Below are 19774 nucleotides of genomic sequence, written 5' to 3' on the forward strand. Positions count from 1 at the left end.
ATCTTAAAATGCGAAGTTGTCCATGCGGTGTCAGAAACACTGGCCCAGATCCACAAAACGGTGCTAAGCTTGAGCACGCCATTACTCCCACTCATATGGATGTGGGCCCTTCCATGTTCTGTATGTGTGTAAGACACATGGACATAACAGTGGGAACTGGTGTATGATTTTATTAGAAGGCATGGTGTAGCATGGTCTCACAATTCTGAATTTCCATAAACTTCAGTGCCTGTAATTTCAGTGTCACTTATTCTATCTGAATCCATTTGAGATCACCATCAATTATGTTGTAAACTGTTCTATGGTTTACAGAATGAGATGACCCTTCTGGTATATAATGAGTGGGAGCATTAAATATAACATGGAACAATTGTTAGAAATTGTATTGCACATTCAATTTAAGGAAACGCTTAATTTGTTTCCCCGTACCCCCCCCCCCACTAACAATTGTATGTGTTTAGTTTCTGATTTTATGGACATTCAGTAAGTCACCAAATAGGAATACATACATACAGTATCTAAGGTATTCCTGATTAAGTATCCTACTACCTACTCCTTCTCTGTCCTTGGTTACTTTACTACGATATACAGTACAGAATGTATGTTTGACTCTGAATATATACCAAAACAAGTACTCACTCATGAAGTAAATACATATTTTACACATGGAAAACAATAATCCTAATTAACGTTTAAACGTCTCAAACAAAACTGTCCATATTTAAAATACTTTTTCACACCACACCTATTGCTGAATTATATATGCTCTTCCCATACTGTAGTTACCGTAACATATCACTTTTTAAGGAAGCACTTTTTGACCGCAAAGGGAAAGGAATATTGAAGTTTTAAGTCGTATTATTTTTGCTTCATGGAGAACTACGACCTACAGTTTTATCTACAGACATTGTATTGGGACCTATTTTCCATCTGGCAGAAGATGTATGTAGGACCAAAGAAAGGAAATACTGGAGGCAATTCCTGATGGTTGCCATATGGGATAGGATGGTACAATAGTAAAGGGAGATGACTTAAAGAGGGAGATAAATACTAAGAAGAAATATATCCTGTCATAATGTCATATCTGAGCAGAATTCCTGACATATCTGAAGCTGAGTTACAGTCCAGATTCCATGTACTGTAGGTAGGCGTGTTCCAGTTACATAGTCGCACAGGAAGATTGCAAAAGAACCTCTTCAAAGTACTTCACAGGACTTTTTCACTGCGGTTATACGGAGAAAACAAAACATCTGGGATATTCACAACTTTTTATTTTCTAGTGTTTTTGGCAGTTTAGAGACTACAGTTGAGTGGATTACCAGGTATTAATGAGTTAAATGCAATTGCAATTTTATGACACTTTGTGTGCTCAAACAACATATTCTTAAAAGTCAAGCCAATACTAATGTGAAACATGTGTTGGTTAATGTGAGGTGACATCCTTTGTCACTGAGGCATATTGTAGGTTATGTACATATCTATTTGTCCAACAATTCCGTTCTCCCCTCTACCCGCACATATTTGTACATAAGTATTTCCCACGGCTGTGGCCCGGGGTCACAGATCAAAAGTGATTTAATTATGCCAATCTCTGCCAGTCTCTCAGTAGGATCTAATTACAAGAGTGCATGTTACAAAAATATTTCTTGATCTCTTAGTGCTTTCGAATCCATTTCTATCCGTTTCCAAAAATGTAGTTCATCCTTATGTACTGTAGGGGATTCTGTTATTCTTTGTTATATTGCTGGTTGTAAAATGCAAACATTTGCTACAGTAGTTCAATTTCACTAAAGATTGATTTCCATCATACTATAAAGTGGATCAATATAGTGGAATATAGAGCAAAAGCGGGAGAAACAGAGAAAAGGAGAGAGTAAAGTTACAAAGTTAAAAAGTGGGTTATTAGAGAGTGGAGATAGAAGAGAAGGCAGGTTTTGGACCCAATGGTACTGAATCGGTTAATATTTTTGAACATGAAGACATTACTTGAAATGAAATCCAAAGAAGTTATATTTATTGCTTAAATCTAGACCAGATGGCTCTTAGATAACTATAAATCGTTTCAGAGAATTGAGAATAGTGATATAATCTTAAGAAAATGTCAATTGTCAATGTTAACAAGTATGATTCCTCCCCCTGGGGTCTATTTCGTAGAAATTCAGGACGCCTTCAAGGGAATTAGGGAACTATTTCTTTTTAATTCAGTGTTATTCTATTTTATGTATGACTTCTTGCCTCTCAATTAACTCTTTACATTTGTTAAATGCCCAGTGTTTGCAATGGAGGAATTAATCTGGCGAGAGCAAGCACAAAGCATATTCCTTGATAACATTTAATCTTTCAAGAAAATGATATATCTTGGGATAAAAAAATGGCCGGTATTGATCCTGCTGTGAGCGAGGCCCAGATATTGTAAAATCATGTAACAGACCCCATCTTTAAGACAGAGGAAAGTGGTGATATGTCAAACTTTGCAGAACTGCTTTTTCAACAACATCCATAAATAATATAATTCTTCTTTTCAGGCAGCTCTTTAGTGTTTGTAAAATGGTTTCATTTCATACAGTGGATCAGATACAGAGGGCTGAAGGAGCAGCTCAGTGAGTAAAGAAACGGACTCTGAAAACAATGACACTGAGTGTGAAGCAGGGGAACTTGGTTCAAATCCCATTCAGCTCCTTGTGACCTTGGGCAAGTCACTTTATCTCCCTGTGCCTCAGGCACCAAAATCATAGATTGTAAGCTCCACGGGGCAGGTACTCTGTCAGTAATAATCCTACATGCTATGTACAAAGCGCTATACTGTAATTGTGAGGCGCTTTGAGTCCCATTGGGAGAAAAGCACTATATGAAATAAAATAATAATTATTATTATTACTACAGTACATGTGCCCTATCTATTTGTTTAATAGATGACCACAGGTAAAAAGCAGCATTTCCACATGAAACAAAAGTTTAAATAAACTATGTGAGCCCACAGAGATTGTGCCTGGGCTCCTGAAGTTCCGGAGAGGCCAAAGTTTCAATGTTTAAACGTTTTTTTCTTTTGGCTCACATAATTTCTTTCTTTTTCTATTGGTTCAACTTCTTAGAGTTCAATGAACAATATTTTAAAGTGATGTCAGCATAGTGGAGGCTCTATTGTTTTTCAAGGGAATGAGAGGTACAGAAATCAAGGGGGGGAAAGGAGTGGAGAGGAGGGAAAATTGTGTCATTCCATCAGTTTCGCAGATAAACACCACAATAACATCACATGTAGGATCACCTTGGAACATATAACCAGGATTATCTGATCCGGCAAAACCTCTCTATTACATCCTGAGGGCCTCATTTTTCCATCCATGGGTTCCAAGTTTTGTGGAAGGCTTTAACCCTGTGTCTTAGATAGTCTGTCAGCCTTTCCATTTCCATCCATCCTTCTCTCAACTACTGCCATAGGAGGGGTCCAGTGGTTGTTCCACCATGCTGCTACTACAGTACACATCTTGCCGTGGATAGAATATGGGAAATGCGTTTTCTACTAGCAGGAGTTATACCAGGGGTGGCCAACTCCAGTCCTCAAGGGCCAACAACAGGCCAGGAATTGGAGATATCCCTGCTCATTAAGACTGAGTCATTGATTTATTCACCTGTGTTGAAGCAGGGATATCCTAAATACCTGTCCTGTTGGTGGCCCTTGAGGACTGGAGTTTGCCACCCCTGATTTATACCCTTTTTTAAACGTTTTGTATAAACAAATGCAACAACAACCACCGACCCGCAGCCTCGTTGTGCCATGGGGGCACATATTTTTGCCATGGGGTCCCTGGACATTGGGGGGCCACGGAGCAGCCACTTTGTTCAGGTAAGCTATGAAATAAAAGACAAATATTAATTTAAAGCCACTCAACAGTGTAAAATAGTGCTATATAAGCGATTGAGCTCTTAGCAGATCGTTTCTTAAACCACTTCCAAAATATTCCTGGCAAAAGATCACATTCTTTACTGTCATTCCTGTATCACCCAAAGGTTTTGCAGCTGCTATGTCTGTTTCTGGCTCAGTAGCTTTAACACAATATATTGAAACACACCTGTTGACAACAACTATCCTATAACAATCTTGGTTGCTTTAGTACAGGGGCGGCCAACTCCAGTCCTAAAGGGCCACCAACAGGTCAGGATTTAAGGATATCCCTGCTTCAGCCATGACTGAGACACTGATTGAGCTACCTGTGCTGAAGTAGGGATATCCTTAAAACCTGACCTGTTGGTGGCCCTTGAGGACTGGAGTTGGCCACTGTGGCTTAAGTGAGTAAAAGAATGAGGGGATTACCTATTATACTGCGGGAAGTTACAATCAAAAATAATACACTGTCATGAAAATGAATTTTGGGGTGCCATATACAATGAAGTAGTGTAGTAATTGTGGTTTGCAGAAGCAGTTAATTCTGGTATCATTACTCATATTAATAATTCAATATTTATTTTTATTTATGAAGCCTTACATTTTATGGTGTCCAATTTCATTCCTCAAAGAACTCCCGGAGAGTCCCTGGGAGTGAGTGTGTCCCAACAGGGTTTACAATACAGATAAATGTGCTTGATTTGTGAGATCATCACAGGTCGGGATACTGTATCTATAACTTCACAGTTCTTTATAGAACTCAAAAGGCTCATATTCACTAAAGGGTCTTAAGCTTTAGCACGTCTTACCTTACTTGAATGGAATTTAGGGCACGCTAGTAACCGCGACGGCGCTAGCAACATCGTGCACACCAAAATCAAAATGCCGGAACGCAATGCGCACACGGCCATAGACCGTGCGAGATGGGGCGAACGATACTTCGCGAGACAAATTTGTTTGAATTTGCCACGTGACGGCCAGGTCACGTGCGCGGTTCAGCCAATGAGGGCGAACCGCTCATGTGATGTCATGCCTTCGCCATGCCCCCATCGCGCAATCCTACAGGACACAGACCGCTTCTAGTACAGGCGAGCGTGATGTCACGCGCTCCGTCGCACATGCGCCCTCACGCCAGTACTATATCCGAGGCCGTATGTGGAAGGTGAGGCATCTGGATACAAAAAATACTCTAGTGCAAGATGACCTGAAAAGCCATGGGTTTAAGTTTCTTTTGGGACATAATAATCATCATAACATGTTTTAATTGTTCCCTTTTGTGGTATTGCCATTTAGCACGTTCTGCTGAGTAAGCTCCAGAACACTCCGTGAGATGCTGACCCAGACCCATTACTCTGTTTAGCCTTTGAGTTTTACTGTATGGTTTATATTTGGCATTGTGTGTCTCTTTCTAAAGTAACTCGTGGATTAGCTCAATGCATCCATTGTCTCTTTATTATCGGTATTATGTTACTTCTCGTCAGAAACTGAGCACTGTGTTAAAAAACATTTGGAGAATATCAAGTTTTACATTTATTCTAATATAAAACTACATGCGTTGACCATATGTTAATTCTAAGGAGCCAAGCATTGAAAATAGGGACGCAAACAACATGTCATCTTGAGCTAGCTGTTGTGCCTATTGTTTTTATTCCACATAAATCCATGTGACTATTAAGTAGTAAATAAAATGACACATGTATTTTTCCATTTCCCAGAACACTGATGTAAGATATACTTGTTTTTTTGTTATTGTGTCCTCTCCCACAATAAGGAGTCAGCAGAACCACATTTTCCTTGAGGTTATACAATGGTAATAGAGACACCACTGTTTACCACCATCGCTTATGAGCATGGTAGGTGGTCACGAATAAAGCTAATGAGAACCATGAACACGCGAGCTACATTTTCCCAAGTATGAACTGGAAGAGTCGAGGACTTATCATCTTATAACAAAGAGACTGCTAGATCTGTGCTCAAGGGAGTACATTTTACACATACTGTAAGTTGCACATTACTGGGACTTCCACTTTAACTGACGGGTACATTTCTGCACTAATTTAAGGCAGGCTAAAATCCTATTTTTGTCTACACTTAAGGAACACTGATCGGAATGTTTTTTTTGTAAGCTAATAATTAAGTGTGCTTCAAATATCAAGGTACTCTGATATACCGTATTAATGATTTGAAGATGTAATTCTAATAATTACTAAGCAGTGGACTTAATGGTTTTCTTCTGCATGTTTTCTCAGTTTACTGTATCTGTTTTTTTACATTAGCATGATCCATTGCTGTACAGTAAGTGTATAATTTATCTTGCATATGGCTTGATCTTTATTTTACATAGATAAGTAGAGGGGGGGGGGTGTACTATGTTCTAAGGCAGGGAGGCAAACTCCAGTCCTCTAGCCTTGGGCCACCAACAGGTCAGGTTTTAAGGATATCCCTGCTTCAGCACAGGTGGCTCAATCAGGGGCTCAGTTGTTGACTGAGGTCGTTGAGGACTGGAGGTGGCCATGCCTGTACTAAGGCAATTTTGGAGCGACATGGGCACATATGACGTTATTTTTGTGTTGTGCCTCTTTGTGACAATGTATTAATGATTTTGCTCCAGTTTTTACTCTGTGTGTCAGCTTGTATTTTGGAGACCTTCAGTAGGAGGAGTTGGGGGTGGGGGGGAGCTACATGGTGCACAGGTTATAATGAGATGTTTCACATTCTGTGTCTCTTTGCGTCACTATTTCTCATTTTAATCTGCGCCAAAGAATATGCCAGGCCTTAGGCGATAACTTTCTTGCTTAAAAATCTGCACACTATGTACAAGACTATAACAACAAATTACACATGGTGCCATTTTGGAGCCAAGTTTGTGTAGTGCATCGATACAAGTTTCTCTATACGTAGATACATAGGCCACATTGTGTTTTGTAGTGTGTAATTACATTTAAAATTGACACATGACTAAAAGGTAAATTGGATGTATCCAATTTTATATTAAGGTTATTTTTGGAGCACGTACACATGCATACCTATACATATAGGTACATGCACTGTAGTACTGTACATCACCTGCAAAATAATCTATCGCGTCCAAAAAGAAAGCTATGCAGATCATTGTTTATTAGTGTGGTATTACCGGTGCAGCCGTATAAACTGTATTCGGTTAAAAATGTACTGACATTTCCAAATTGTGTGGGGTTTGTTGATGGGTGATCTTTCTCATTTCTTGGCACCAGAGGGAGCCTGGAGTATGTTATTTAATATTTCCTGCTCTGCATTTTCAGTAAGGAGCACTTTCTATACACCCATGTAAAGAAGTATACTTTTTCAGAGCTAGCCGGGCTGTACAAACGACATGGATTTAACCTTTTTGCAAGGGTTAGATGTTGTCTCTGAAAGCAACTCATTTGGGAATTATTTTTGAGGTAGAAGTTTTAAGGACCGTTTTTCTGAAATGCATTTTTTGTGATGCTGTAATTTTCAGATTCCACCGCAGAGTATTTTAGCTTAAGGATAGATAATGAAAGCAATTTTCTTTTGAGAACTTGGGTTTCTGCTGAATTACAGTGTCTGTCTGCAGGTGCGATTTCATTTAATCCCTTGAGTACTTAAGAAGCATTCCTGAGACAGACGCCAAAAAAGTGACAAGATTAGCACATTGAGTTTATTGAAGTAATTTTACCAGTAGGAAAACCATCGAGAGACTTATGGAACAAGCACCATTTTAATTGTTAGCAACAGAATTCACTTAAAGACCACCCTATAAGGGCCTACAGCGTGTGCTGTCAAAAGTGTGACACTTTTTTTCCCCTCCGTAAAATATTTTATAATGGTCTTCGGCTAGAAAGGTCTATCAGAAGCTATTAAAAAAATTATTAATGGACAATGGCACTGAATTTGAGGCATCAAATGGCAAAACTTTCCTCAAGTATTTTCTCTTGACACAGAGAATTTGCATGGATGCAAGGCAAAATATAAATTCATACACATTGATGCACTGACATAAAGAGCATAGTAATAACTGGACATGGTTAATTCATCAGTTTCCATTTATAAGAGTTTGTGAGTAGAAGTTACTGTGTCAATGGTTTGTAATTTAAAAAAAATGCTTTGATACAAAAGCTGGATCACTAAATATGTTCTGTGGAGAATTAGCGATAAACATGCGGTGTAGTTTCTAACAAACGTGCAGTCTAGGTTTTTGTTTTGAGTACAAGAGTCTCTCGGCTACAAACCTGGAGTGGAACTGGTGCAAAAAAAATTCATTTTGTCCACCAGATTTATAAAGGGGAAAAAAATATATAACTTTTTGATCTGCTCCCGATGTCCATTATGGAAGAGTTCATCCCCTTCCATTCCAATCATGGTCTGGGCCCGCGGAGGTCACGATCTCCCCTAGAAACACCGGGGCTACGTCAGTGGGCCTTCAGGGTGCCTCCTAATAAAACGTTGCCCTAACATCATGGCACATTCAAAGGGTTAAAGCCAAGAGCTAATTCGCTCCGACTCTGAGTAACAGGTGATATATGACCCTAATGTATATATGGCCATACAGGCTGTTGTAAAAGATATGTCATCTACAATGTTAATCATAATAATAACACCATAAGAAAAACATAACCGCAGTGTGCTTTTGGTTTTAAAATATCAGTGGAAAATAAAGTTTATTTCAGAAAGGTGAGAATGAAAGGCCATGGAGTTTTGCCACATTTTAGTTGGGGATTACAGGTTGACGAGACTTGATGGGAAAGCATGTGTTCACAAACTTCCTGCTTTTTTTTCTGTTCATTTTTAATTTTATTTAAAAGGGTAAAGCAGCATTACGGGTTGCATTTTTGTTATTTAAAAGTAAAAATAAATGTATTACAGGATTGAAGCAGGGGGTCTCCAGAGCTGAACTGCGTTAATTTTTGCTGCAGGGACCCTCTGCTTCCCGAGATGCCTTCCTCCGTGGGAGGTGCCGGTATCTGTGGAGTTTAAATGTCCCGGTCACACGGACAATAGGAAATCACTGCCATAACTGCAGATATGCTGGCACCCCCTACGGAGTTATGTATCTCTGGAAGCATGGGTTCCCCAGAGCTGAAATGAAGACAGTTCAGCTCCAAAGACCCCGTGAATTTAATCCTGTAATAACAAAAAAATAAAAAGTGATAATCAGTATTGATGCTTTAATGCAAAGATCAAAATTAAATGTAATGTTTTTGGGGGAGATACTAGATATAGGTGTGATTCAGGGTCGCTGAGGTTGGGATGCCCAGTCGCAGTACTGTTTACACAGCCACCTTGTGCATCTAATGATGCAATGCCACAGGGCTCTGCGTCATAGTACATTGTAGCTTCTCTGATAATGGAGGAGTACGTATTCAACAACAAGTAACACATGATTTATTTTTCTTGTTGTTTGAGTTGTTGAAGTGTGCTGCTGCAGCCAAAGTATCCACAAGGTGTCATAAGCTGCACTTTGGAATTATTTTCTGCAGTGTAAATAGAATTGAAATGTTCTTTAAAGCAATACTCTTTTTAATTACTTTTGCTAAATGGAAACTGAGCATTTATGTGTATTATTTGTGCCCAACAATATTATTTGTGTCACATGTTTTTAAAACACCTATATATTGGGATTTTTTGAACTGCATACAGCATAATATTGCAGGGGTACTGTGTAAAAGCCACGATTATGCTAAATTACATTCAACTAGGATCATTGTACCCCTTTGGGAAAGGGGCATATGACTGCATGGATGAACTACCCTGTACCAATAATGGGACTAATTCTGTTTGAATATCAACTAAAGTCATTATTTGTTGTTCATTGTGTATGGTTTACTATTAGCTGGAAGGTCCCTGGTGGGTGGGATTGGTGTATCAATTTAATGGGGGAGTGCTCTGGTGAGCCCGTTGCTATAATTTAGGAGAAGAGTAAGCTTCCTTCCTATCCTCCGTATATTTTATTAATTGATGTAACAGGAATGAACGTGGGGACAGATTCTACATCATGAATTCATTCTTCAAGGACAATCCAAATAGAAAATGGACATGGAGTGGACCCAATGGAGTCACAAATTAAATTGACTCGCACATCCTCCTAGCAACGCGATGGTGCATAGCAGTATGTTGGAATAAACAAACAGTGCCAGACCTTAATGTTATAAGTGAAGGACAGTAACTATGGAAAAAAATAACGACCTACCTGAGTGAAACTACCCACAAATTGACCAAGATCTGGGGCCCGTGAATATGAACGGACTTAATCCAAGGCAGGTTTTATTGTTAAGACATAGTTGTGCAGTACGGTGAACCGGTTATGTGCCCAAACCTCCCAGGATATCATTCTGCGTGAGCTGCAGGGCCTTACCCCTCCCAATCCCCCCATACCTGCGTTCCTTTCCTCTTTATTTTCCTGTTGTATGTCGGGTGATACCGTAAATTATCAAATGTTAAGGGGAAAGCATGTATTAAGAAGAATATCAATGCAATTCTGCAAGGGTGGTTCCCCCTATGTTGTTTCCACCCTTCTTTTATATCTGGATCCTGGTTAACATGTAGAATAAACAGTTGAAGAATGAAATGGACTATACCCTAGCTCAGGGGTGCAAAATCTTTTGCTCCTGCGCCCCCCCTGCCTCTTGTTCCCCGGTGCTCGTACTACCCCCTCTCTTCGCTCAGTGCGGTGTCAAATAACGCGCAGGGTCGTGTGACGTCACGTGATGCAGTGCGTTGCTATGTTAATGTGCCTGTGACGTCACGCCGCATGACCCCGCAGCATCATTTGCCATGGAGACGCTTTGACACAAGGCAGGATCACCCATTGGTACGCTGAAGAATACTACTGAATGCAAAGATGGAAAGAAGAAAACTGATTAAAAAGAAGATAAACAGTCAACATCAAGAACCTCAAGAATAAGAGCAGAGAATTTCAACTAGAGCTGAGAAATCGCTTCAGCATGCTCTGAATGCATGTGGATACTTTAACAAACAACTATGAAGAACTTATGAAGATTGTAGTTGGAAGCACAGAAACAATTGGAGGAATAGCTAACAAAAACAGAATAAGATGAGACAAAACAGTTAGGAGGAAACTACAAAAGATGAAGCATTCACAAGACGCAAGAACAAGAATTGAATATGCAGAGCTGTGCAAGATAATCCTCCAACATATAACTGAAGATGTAAGGAAATGTAACTGTGATTTGGTGAGGAAGAGTATCGAAGGTAACAAAAGCTTAAAGAAGACAAAGCAGTAACTTATGATTGGGAAGAAGCAAATCATTGCACTGAAAGAAGACGATTGATCAACAATAAAAGACTGTACTTATCAAAAAGAGAGGTGAGGATTTCTACATGAAAGACAGATGACTGGGAAGGTTCCCGGGGAAGATGGAATTATAACTACAATCTTGAAAGAAGCTGGGGAAAAAGTAGAGAAAATCTTTGCAAAATTCTTTACATGCTGCTTGAACAACGAGAAAATTCAAGAATAATGGAGCAATGCCATAGTTATTCTCATCCACAGGAAATGAGACACAGAAGATGTCAAGAACTACAGACCAATCAGTCTACTTCCAATCACTTACAAGATTTTTACAAAGATACTCAATAATCGGCTTCAACAGACCCTGGACTTCGCTCAGCCCAGAATACCAGCAGAATTTTGCAGTGAATTCAACACAATGGACCACATCCAAGTTGTACAAGAAGTTATTTCCCGAAATAATGAATATGATCTACCACTCAGTTTAGGATTCATAGATTACGATAAAGCATTTGATTTTGCCTACAGCTCAGCGGTTTTCAATGCATTAAAAAGACTGTGTTGAAAAGGCGCACATTGATATTATAAAGAATGTTTACGAGAATGCCACATCAACCATTGGATTACATGAAGATAGAAGCAAGATAAGGATCAGCAAGGGAGTGCGACCTTGAGACAGGAAGACACCATGTCACCAAACCTTGTCACAGCAACACTTGAAGAGTTGTTGAAGACATTGGATTGGGAAGAAAAAGAAATCAAAATAAACAGTGAATACTAGAGTCGCCAACGATTTGGAGATGACAGTTATTTTTGCCACAAGTGCAGACAACCTACAGCAACAAATCATCTTACTCACCAAAGCAAGTAAGAAAGTGGGCCTCCATATTAATCTCAGCAAGACCAAAATGATGTTCGGCAAATGTCATTTCTGCATAGATCAATGTAATGAAAATGCCATGAGATATTAAGTATTTGAATAAATCTTGCACAACAGAGGTTCAGTTTACTTCCAAATTGCCTTAAAAAATACAAGAATTGTTTTTGACAGGTCAGAACCCTTCCTGTTTCTGTGTTGATCTAGAAAGTGACCTTAACCTGAGGGTTATCATTGATGGATTGATGGCCCACTAAAAGAGAAATATGTATATTATGGAAGTCGGGTGACAGTACCCAGATCTCGGGCTGTCAGCCTCAAAGGAACCTCACATTCTTGCAATATCCCCTGTGAATAACTGAGAGGTGACAAACCGGTCACCGTTTAGTTTGAGGTCTATACTAAACATTAAAAACGTTATGGTGGGTAAACAAAAGTGACAACAACCCTTCTCCTTACAGTGTATTTACTAGGTCAATACTAGAAATAGAAGATATCTTGTATCCCATGATGCATAAGAATACAAAATACATATTTCTAACCTGCACATTGAACTGTTCAACAGTAGTGGATTAGTTAAACTTCATATGTGTGAGATCCATTTGTCACTCTAATGGAGCACTAAAAACATTAAGTTTCGTATCCAGACGTGCATATTAAGGATACAGACGCAACAGTGAAGATGACGTTTGTCTAAATATTATAGCAATGAAGTTGGGAAGTTTTTTTTTTTATATTTTCAGGCAGTTTTTAAAAGCCTTTTTTTTCCTTTAGTCATAAAAATGTCATCAAGAGAGATTGATGAAAGGGGTGGGTAAGGACCCGCCCACAAAGATGATCTTATCCTGTTTTCAAGGCAGGGGGATTTTTGGGATAAAAAGGTTGCATTTATATCTTATGCACACTAGACACATGAAAAGTCATATTCTCAACGCAAGACCCTTTGAGGAGGACTCTGACAGATGTTTGGTAACGTATATTAGGGAATTCTGTTTGTTTATTCTTTTTATTTGATTAAACTGTTGACCTTTATTGTACTGTACGTTCTTGTAATAATCTTTTTCTGTAAACTAAGCACTGTACAGTACTAATTTTGTATATTAAAGCTAAACTTTAATAGGTATACCTTTGTGCTCTGATTGAACTTACACGTTTTGTAGAGAGTAAATGACATTTTCTAACACATTTTGCTTTTGTGTATTAAGCCCATAGTTTCTTTAGTAAACAGGGACCAAAGACTCTGCCAATTGCATTTTTGATAACTCTTTGGTGGTGGAAGCAAAGTAAAGTTATATATTGTGACGGAATTAAGGTAGATATTATTCATTTGAGGGACCTTTTGTAGGTGAAAAGTAGGTCTGCTAGATAGCTATGTGTATTAACCCTTGTCACATATACAAGTTACACACTCACAGGTGTGCCGTTCGTGACAATCAATATAATTGAATAAGAACTAGAAGATTTCAAAGGCTGTCTACCTTGGCTGACAAGTAACAATAGATGGGAAAGTTTTGAATTAAATCAATAGGAGAATGAAGATGGGATGGAGACATTTGGAAGAAACAAGACAATCTTTCAGGCAACCTTCTACTGTGCCTAAAGAGGAAAGTTTTTGACCAGTGTATTCTGTCGGTGCTCACATATGGATGTGAAACTTGGACCATAAATGCGAAGATAATTCAGAAGCTTTAGGCAACACAAAGAAATATGGAGAGATGCATGCTGGGTATTACCCGAAAAGACCGGAAAAAGAATGAATGGGTTGTGAAACCAAAGAAAAATCTGTGACATCACAAGGGTGAAGAAATTTAAATTGCAGTGGGCCAGACACATCGCAAGAAGAAAATGACCATCGTTAGACAATGATGGTACGTGACTAGATTCCAAGGGGAATTAAAAGACCAAGACAACGATCACAAGTAATATGGGAAGATGAAATCATAAAATGTGTTGAAGCAACGTGAAGAAGAGACTTGCAACCGCAGTACCTGGATGATCCTTGGGGAGGCCTTCATCAGCAATGGATCCACAAGCGCTGCGGCTGATGATGATGATATGCATATATAAGTATATACAGTATACAAGTGTGTGTGTGTGTGTGTTAGATCAATTTTTCAAGGAAATCACAGCAGTTCGGAGCATGCAACCTGGGAGAGATGGAAAAAAATTAATTTGTAATTTTAGATGGTAAAGTAAAAATTAAACTGATGCATATTACACAGGAGACCCTTTTCTGCACGAAGAATCAGCAAATGTGTTGTAAAACCATATGGTAGTTGTCACTCATCGGTTTTTATACTTAAAGTGTTTTTTTTTTTTTTACATTCAGTATATGTTGCAAAGTCTAAAAGAAATCAGATTCCCTATTTCCTTTTCGGTAGAAAATACCATAGTTCTTGGAGTACAGCAGATTTTAATAAAATTATTTCCCCATGAATAATCATTCAACATCATGTTATTCTTGTAAGAGTATTCAATATACTGTAACTTAAGATCTAGCTTTATTTTAGATATGGATGGCAAAGTCATATCATTAGAAGTGTTACATTTGTTTGCCACATTTTCAGTTGTTTTCCTTGGATGTGTGAACTACAGAAGAATGCCTTTTTAGTTACATTGATTCTTGTTGACTGTCTGGAAACTATGTTCGGGGAAGGATGTCCTAGTTGGTGTTCATGGGGAACTTCGAAAGTCTCAGCCGTACAATACATAACAGTTGGATTGAATGTTTTTTTTTTTTTTTAAATTTTTAAATAAATCTTTTAATACAAATTACTTAAAAATATCCAGGGTGTGATTAAGGAATAATGTACGGGTAGCTATATCATCCTGTGCAGCGGACCTTCTCGGAGTAATGTAAAACATTCCAATCGCCCATGCAATACGGACTCCAGTTGTTTGCTAAAGAATGGTTCACATGAAAAGACACCTCCTTGTACCATTCTATCTGCATATTTGCCTTTCAGAATACTTTACAGATGGCAGCCGGCGCACATGCTGGATACTGTTATCTAGATATGCGCTATATACCGCAGATAGAGCTTGAAATACAACTTTTTTATTTACACTTTGTAGTAGCTATACTTTTATCTTTATAGTAAGGTTTATGATAGAAATCTTACAAAGTATGACTATTTAGCCCAGTGTTTTTCAACAGGGGTTCCTCTGACATTCCTGAAGGGTTACCTGCAATTTTGAAGTCACTTGAAAATTGTACAAATTACAGGAGAATTTAAAATGCATCTGATCTCAGACACTATTAGAGAGAGTTGGGGTTCCTTACAATGCATCTGATCTCAGACGCGCTATTAGAGAGGGTTGGGGTTCCTTACGTTACATCTGATCTCAGACACGCTATTAGAGAGGGTTGAGGTTCCTTACAACGCATCTGATCTCTGACGCGCTATTAGAGAGAGTTGGGGTTCCATACATTACATCTGATCTCAGACGCGCTATTAAAGAGGGATGGGGTTCCTTACAATGCATCTGATCTCAGACACGCTATTAGAGAGGGTTGGGGTTCCTTACAATGCATCTGATCTCAGACATGCTATTAGAGAGGGTTGGGGTTCCTTACAATGGATTTGATCACAGACTCGCTATCATAGAGGGTTGTTGTTCCTTACAATGTATCTGATCTCAGACGCGCTATTAGAGAGGGTTGGGGTTCCTTATAATGCATCTGATCTCAGACGCGCTATTAGAGAGGGTTGGGGTTCCTTACAATGCATCTGATCTCAGACGCACTATTAGAGAGGGTTGTGGTTCCTTACAATGCATCTGATCTCAGACGCGCTATTAGAGAGGGTTGGGGTTCCTTACAGTGCATCTGATCTCAGACGCACTATTAGAGAGGGTTGTGGTTCCTTACAATGCATCTGATCTCAGACGCGCTATTAGAGAGGGTTGGGGTTCCAATAATTTGAAAATATAATTTAAAGGGTTCTTTAACCAAAAAACTTGGAACCCCACGGATTTAGCCTATAGATAGGTTACACGGGCATAATGACTTCATCATTAATTATTTTTAGGCATGTGGGTAAACCAGGTAAAGGGCCGACCTCTTACCTGCCCTAGCTACAGGCACTGACAGTGCTGTAAAATCCCCATGCATTGGATTGGCAGGAGATGCTCTTCGCTGATGCACTTCTCTTTCCCCTCTAAGCAACCTTATTGTTGCATTTTACAGTACCTATTGGAATGATAAAGGACACTTTTGAGCACGTTCACACGTTTGAGACAGATCCACACATTTGCTTTACCCCTTAATCGCACCGCGTACAGTGCTTCCACCGCAGCAAAGGATTCTGGGTAATGACATGCAAATGAGCACTTGCAGTGTGTCACTTTTTGCTTCTTATCCACTTTAACGTGGATCCCTATGAGCTCATGCCTGCTGTATTACATAGCTTTAAAACCAACGCCTGGGTTAAAGTTGTGTATGGCCAGTAGAACTACTCACAGATAGCTGTTTTAACCTTTTGGGTCTCATCAGTGTGAGGCTGGTTATTGGCCTAAGGCTAGGTCCCCGCTGCAGCCAGCGGTGTGCGCGCCTCTCACCAGCCCCTTACCTCCTCCCTAGCTGTCCCCAGTGGCGCCTCACTCCCAGGCTTACTGCGCACTGTGACGAATCAGCCAGCAGGGGCTACAATAGGATTGTGAACCCGATTGGCGACGCATCACGTGGTGTGGCAGGGAGCCAATGAAGAGGCTAGATCGCTGGCAGGGGATGGATCCTTCCTCAACTATGCTCAGTCCTCAATGCTGGACACACACACGGACACACACACGGACACACACACACACAGATCAGAAAATGTGCATCATGGCCCCGTCATGGCACCACACACCCGACCCGTTTTGGCCACGCTCCCCGCGCCTTAAAACGGCTCCCTACAGATTGCGGTGAATTGCCGTGCACGCGCCGCCAGTACGCAAGCCGGGCGCATCGGCCCATGCAGCGGGGCCTTAGCCTTACTCACCTTATATATATATATATATATACAGTGGTCGACAAATCACCAAAAAATCTACTCGCCGAATAAAAAAATCTACTCGCCACCTAGTACCACACGTGTGCTGCTTGGGCCAATAGGAGCTCGCCACGATGTTACATCCACTCGGCAGGGGCGGGCAAATGTATAGGTTTGTCGAACACTGTATATATATATATATATATATATATATATATATATATATATATTTTATGTAGCTAAGGGGTAGTGCACCTGTTCATAAATGCAGAATATCACATTATAACACAGAATGTCACAGATTTTCGGAAATCTGTAGCATATGATGTGCATGCTAACATGTTATATATGTTGATTTCAAGACTGGCTTGTTGACATTCAAAGCACTACATGACCAGCTATCTAAAAGAGCTTCTAACTCCCTACACTCCCATTCGCTCACTTTGTTCTCCTTGACTTCCACACGAGCCCGTGGTTCTAGCCACGCTGCTCTCACTCTGGAACAGTCTGCCTTGTACAGTACGAGAGGGCCCCCTCTCGGGAAATCTACAAAAACAGGCACAGTACTTACCTGTTTAGCCAGGCATTTAATTAACGAATCACAACCTTGACCGGCATTTAATAGCTACAGTCCTGTCCCATCCTGTATTGTATATTTTCTTAATGTTTTCTTCTTTTTCCCTTTTTGTAACCGTGAAGTGCTTGGCGTCCCATTGGAAGAAAAGCGCTATATAAATAAAGTTATTATTATTAAATTGGACTCTGGAAATACATTATCCACCTACTTTTAAAGGTTCTGTTTATTAATATTTATAACTCATAAGAGGTTTAAATTATACAAGATTATATATACATGTACATATTTTGTTAACTTTAAAACAAGTTTATTACAATTATTATGTAGCAGATGTTCTAAAAAATACAGTACATTCTTTGATAATTGTAAATAAAAAACAGCATGCATACAAGTACCATCAACCAATGTAGTATTTAACTGATTAGAGCAAAAATGTATAAGACGCAACAGTATATAACATGTCAATCAGCCTATTTATCAAATATCTGTATGATTAACACAATCACAGTTACAGTGAGCAAAATCTATTGTAAATTATTTATTGTTGAAGATTGGAAGTAGTTTTATCATGTAACCGATGAAAAAATATAGAAAAATGATAATGTAACATAACATTTATAAAACATTCCTTGAGGTATAGCATCATATTAACCACATTGGTTTGTTATATAACTTAGAACCCTCTTAACTGGCCTCCTCCTATAATGGATAATAGATCAGGGAGTAAATTCTGCATTCTCCAAAACAGCCATACAGTCTGTTCTTGGCCAAGCGTTCCCATTGACTTCAATGTGGATTTCTTTCCAAAAACGACTTGAACGTCCGCTTCGGAGAATAGCTTCTGATGAGGGGGTGAGTTACTGTACTGGGGTAAATTACTAAGGTAAGTGTCACACCACCGTTTTTTATAATGGTAACATAATTGTATGGTTTCAAATCTTTCAGAAAACGTAGTCATTCACCATGAATTTATATTCAAGGTGATTTCAGTAAACAGTTGCCCTATATATTACGTTTGATATGAATTACCAGCACACAGAAGGGGGGTTGAAAATTTAGCAGAATTTGAAGTTGCAGTTCCACTTAACTGAAAGGATACACTCAATTGCACATCCATATGTTTCACAGTTTCTTCAACGAGCTTGTTCCTGTTTCTCTGACATCTGTTTATCCAATATAACCTTATTATGTCTATATTCCTGGATGAATGTAAAATACCCATGTAATATTTCCTCTAGGTAATACATTTGGAAAACATGTAACATGGGCAATTAATATCCACCTTACATGGGCAGCACATACAGTTTGATCACATGCTTTTCTCCCCGAAAAGCCTGCTTGGTGTTTCCCTTACTTATTGATTAAGTTACAGTAACTGTGCCAATTCTTTTTGAACCTGAAAACTAAGGTAGTTTTTCCTAACTTTTTTATTTCTATTTGAAATAACTGCATTCGCAATTTATTTTTAGAACACATATTCATTTAAGATTTACTTGTACAGTATTTGTTGGAGCACAGAGTAATTTTACACAGCCTGATATAGAATGTTAACTCACCAGATTTCTACATTTAAAGCAGATAGGCCCATAATTTTAATTTACAAATGGACACTTTTTGGGGGATATTCATTAAACTACGAGAGTGCCGATGGGCACTCCCATTGAACCGAAACTCCCATTGAAATCAATGAACACTTTGGGGGACTGGCACAATAGCAGTTGAATGAATAACCCCCTTTGCCATTGAACCACGTAACTCCAAATCACTTTTTTCGTTCCAAGAGAGTGAAAGAGAAGAATCAAGATGGCTTTGATTTCTTTATATATGCAATTGGTTTGGCTGCATGTTTTGATTTTAATCACATACCCCTTTGTGTATTATATATCTCATGTGCATGTTACTTTTGTATAGTAACTTAACTCTTATCGGGTTAGTCTGTAATCCTATGTTTATGCCTATGCATTATCAATCCATTTTTGGGGGGTTTCATGTTAAACATATGTCACCATAATATATATATATATTACTAAAAAAGGAACAACAATATGGAATATATTAAAAGTTTTGTTGTGATTTATTTCTTGCCAATATGCCTTGGACTGGTTATAATGCATCAACACTTTGTGTTAGTGGCTTTTAAAAACCCTTTGGTTAAACAAGTTCTAATGTAATCCCTGAGAACAAAGTGTAGCCTCTCGTTTGTAATAATATT

At 39.0% G+C, this 19774-nt stretch overlaps 1 protein-coding gene across 19 annotated transcripts in view; it reads left to right on the top strand.

Annotated features, from left to right (window-relative positions):
- The window catches only part of ERC2 (ELKS/RAB6-interacting/CAST family member 2), a 608533-nt gene that overhangs the window by 151556 nt on the left and 437203 nt on the right, over positions 1 to 19774 (top strand). The window lies entirely within an intron of this gene.

The sequence above is a fragment of the Ascaphus truei genome, chromosome 17 (assembly GCF_040206685.1).
Source record: "Ascaphus truei isolate aAscTru1 chromosome 17, aAscTru1.hap1, whole genome shotgun sequence".
NCBI classification, from domain to species: domain Eukaryota; kingdom Metazoa; phylum Chordata; class Amphibia; order Anura; family Ascaphidae; genus Ascaphus; species Ascaphus truei.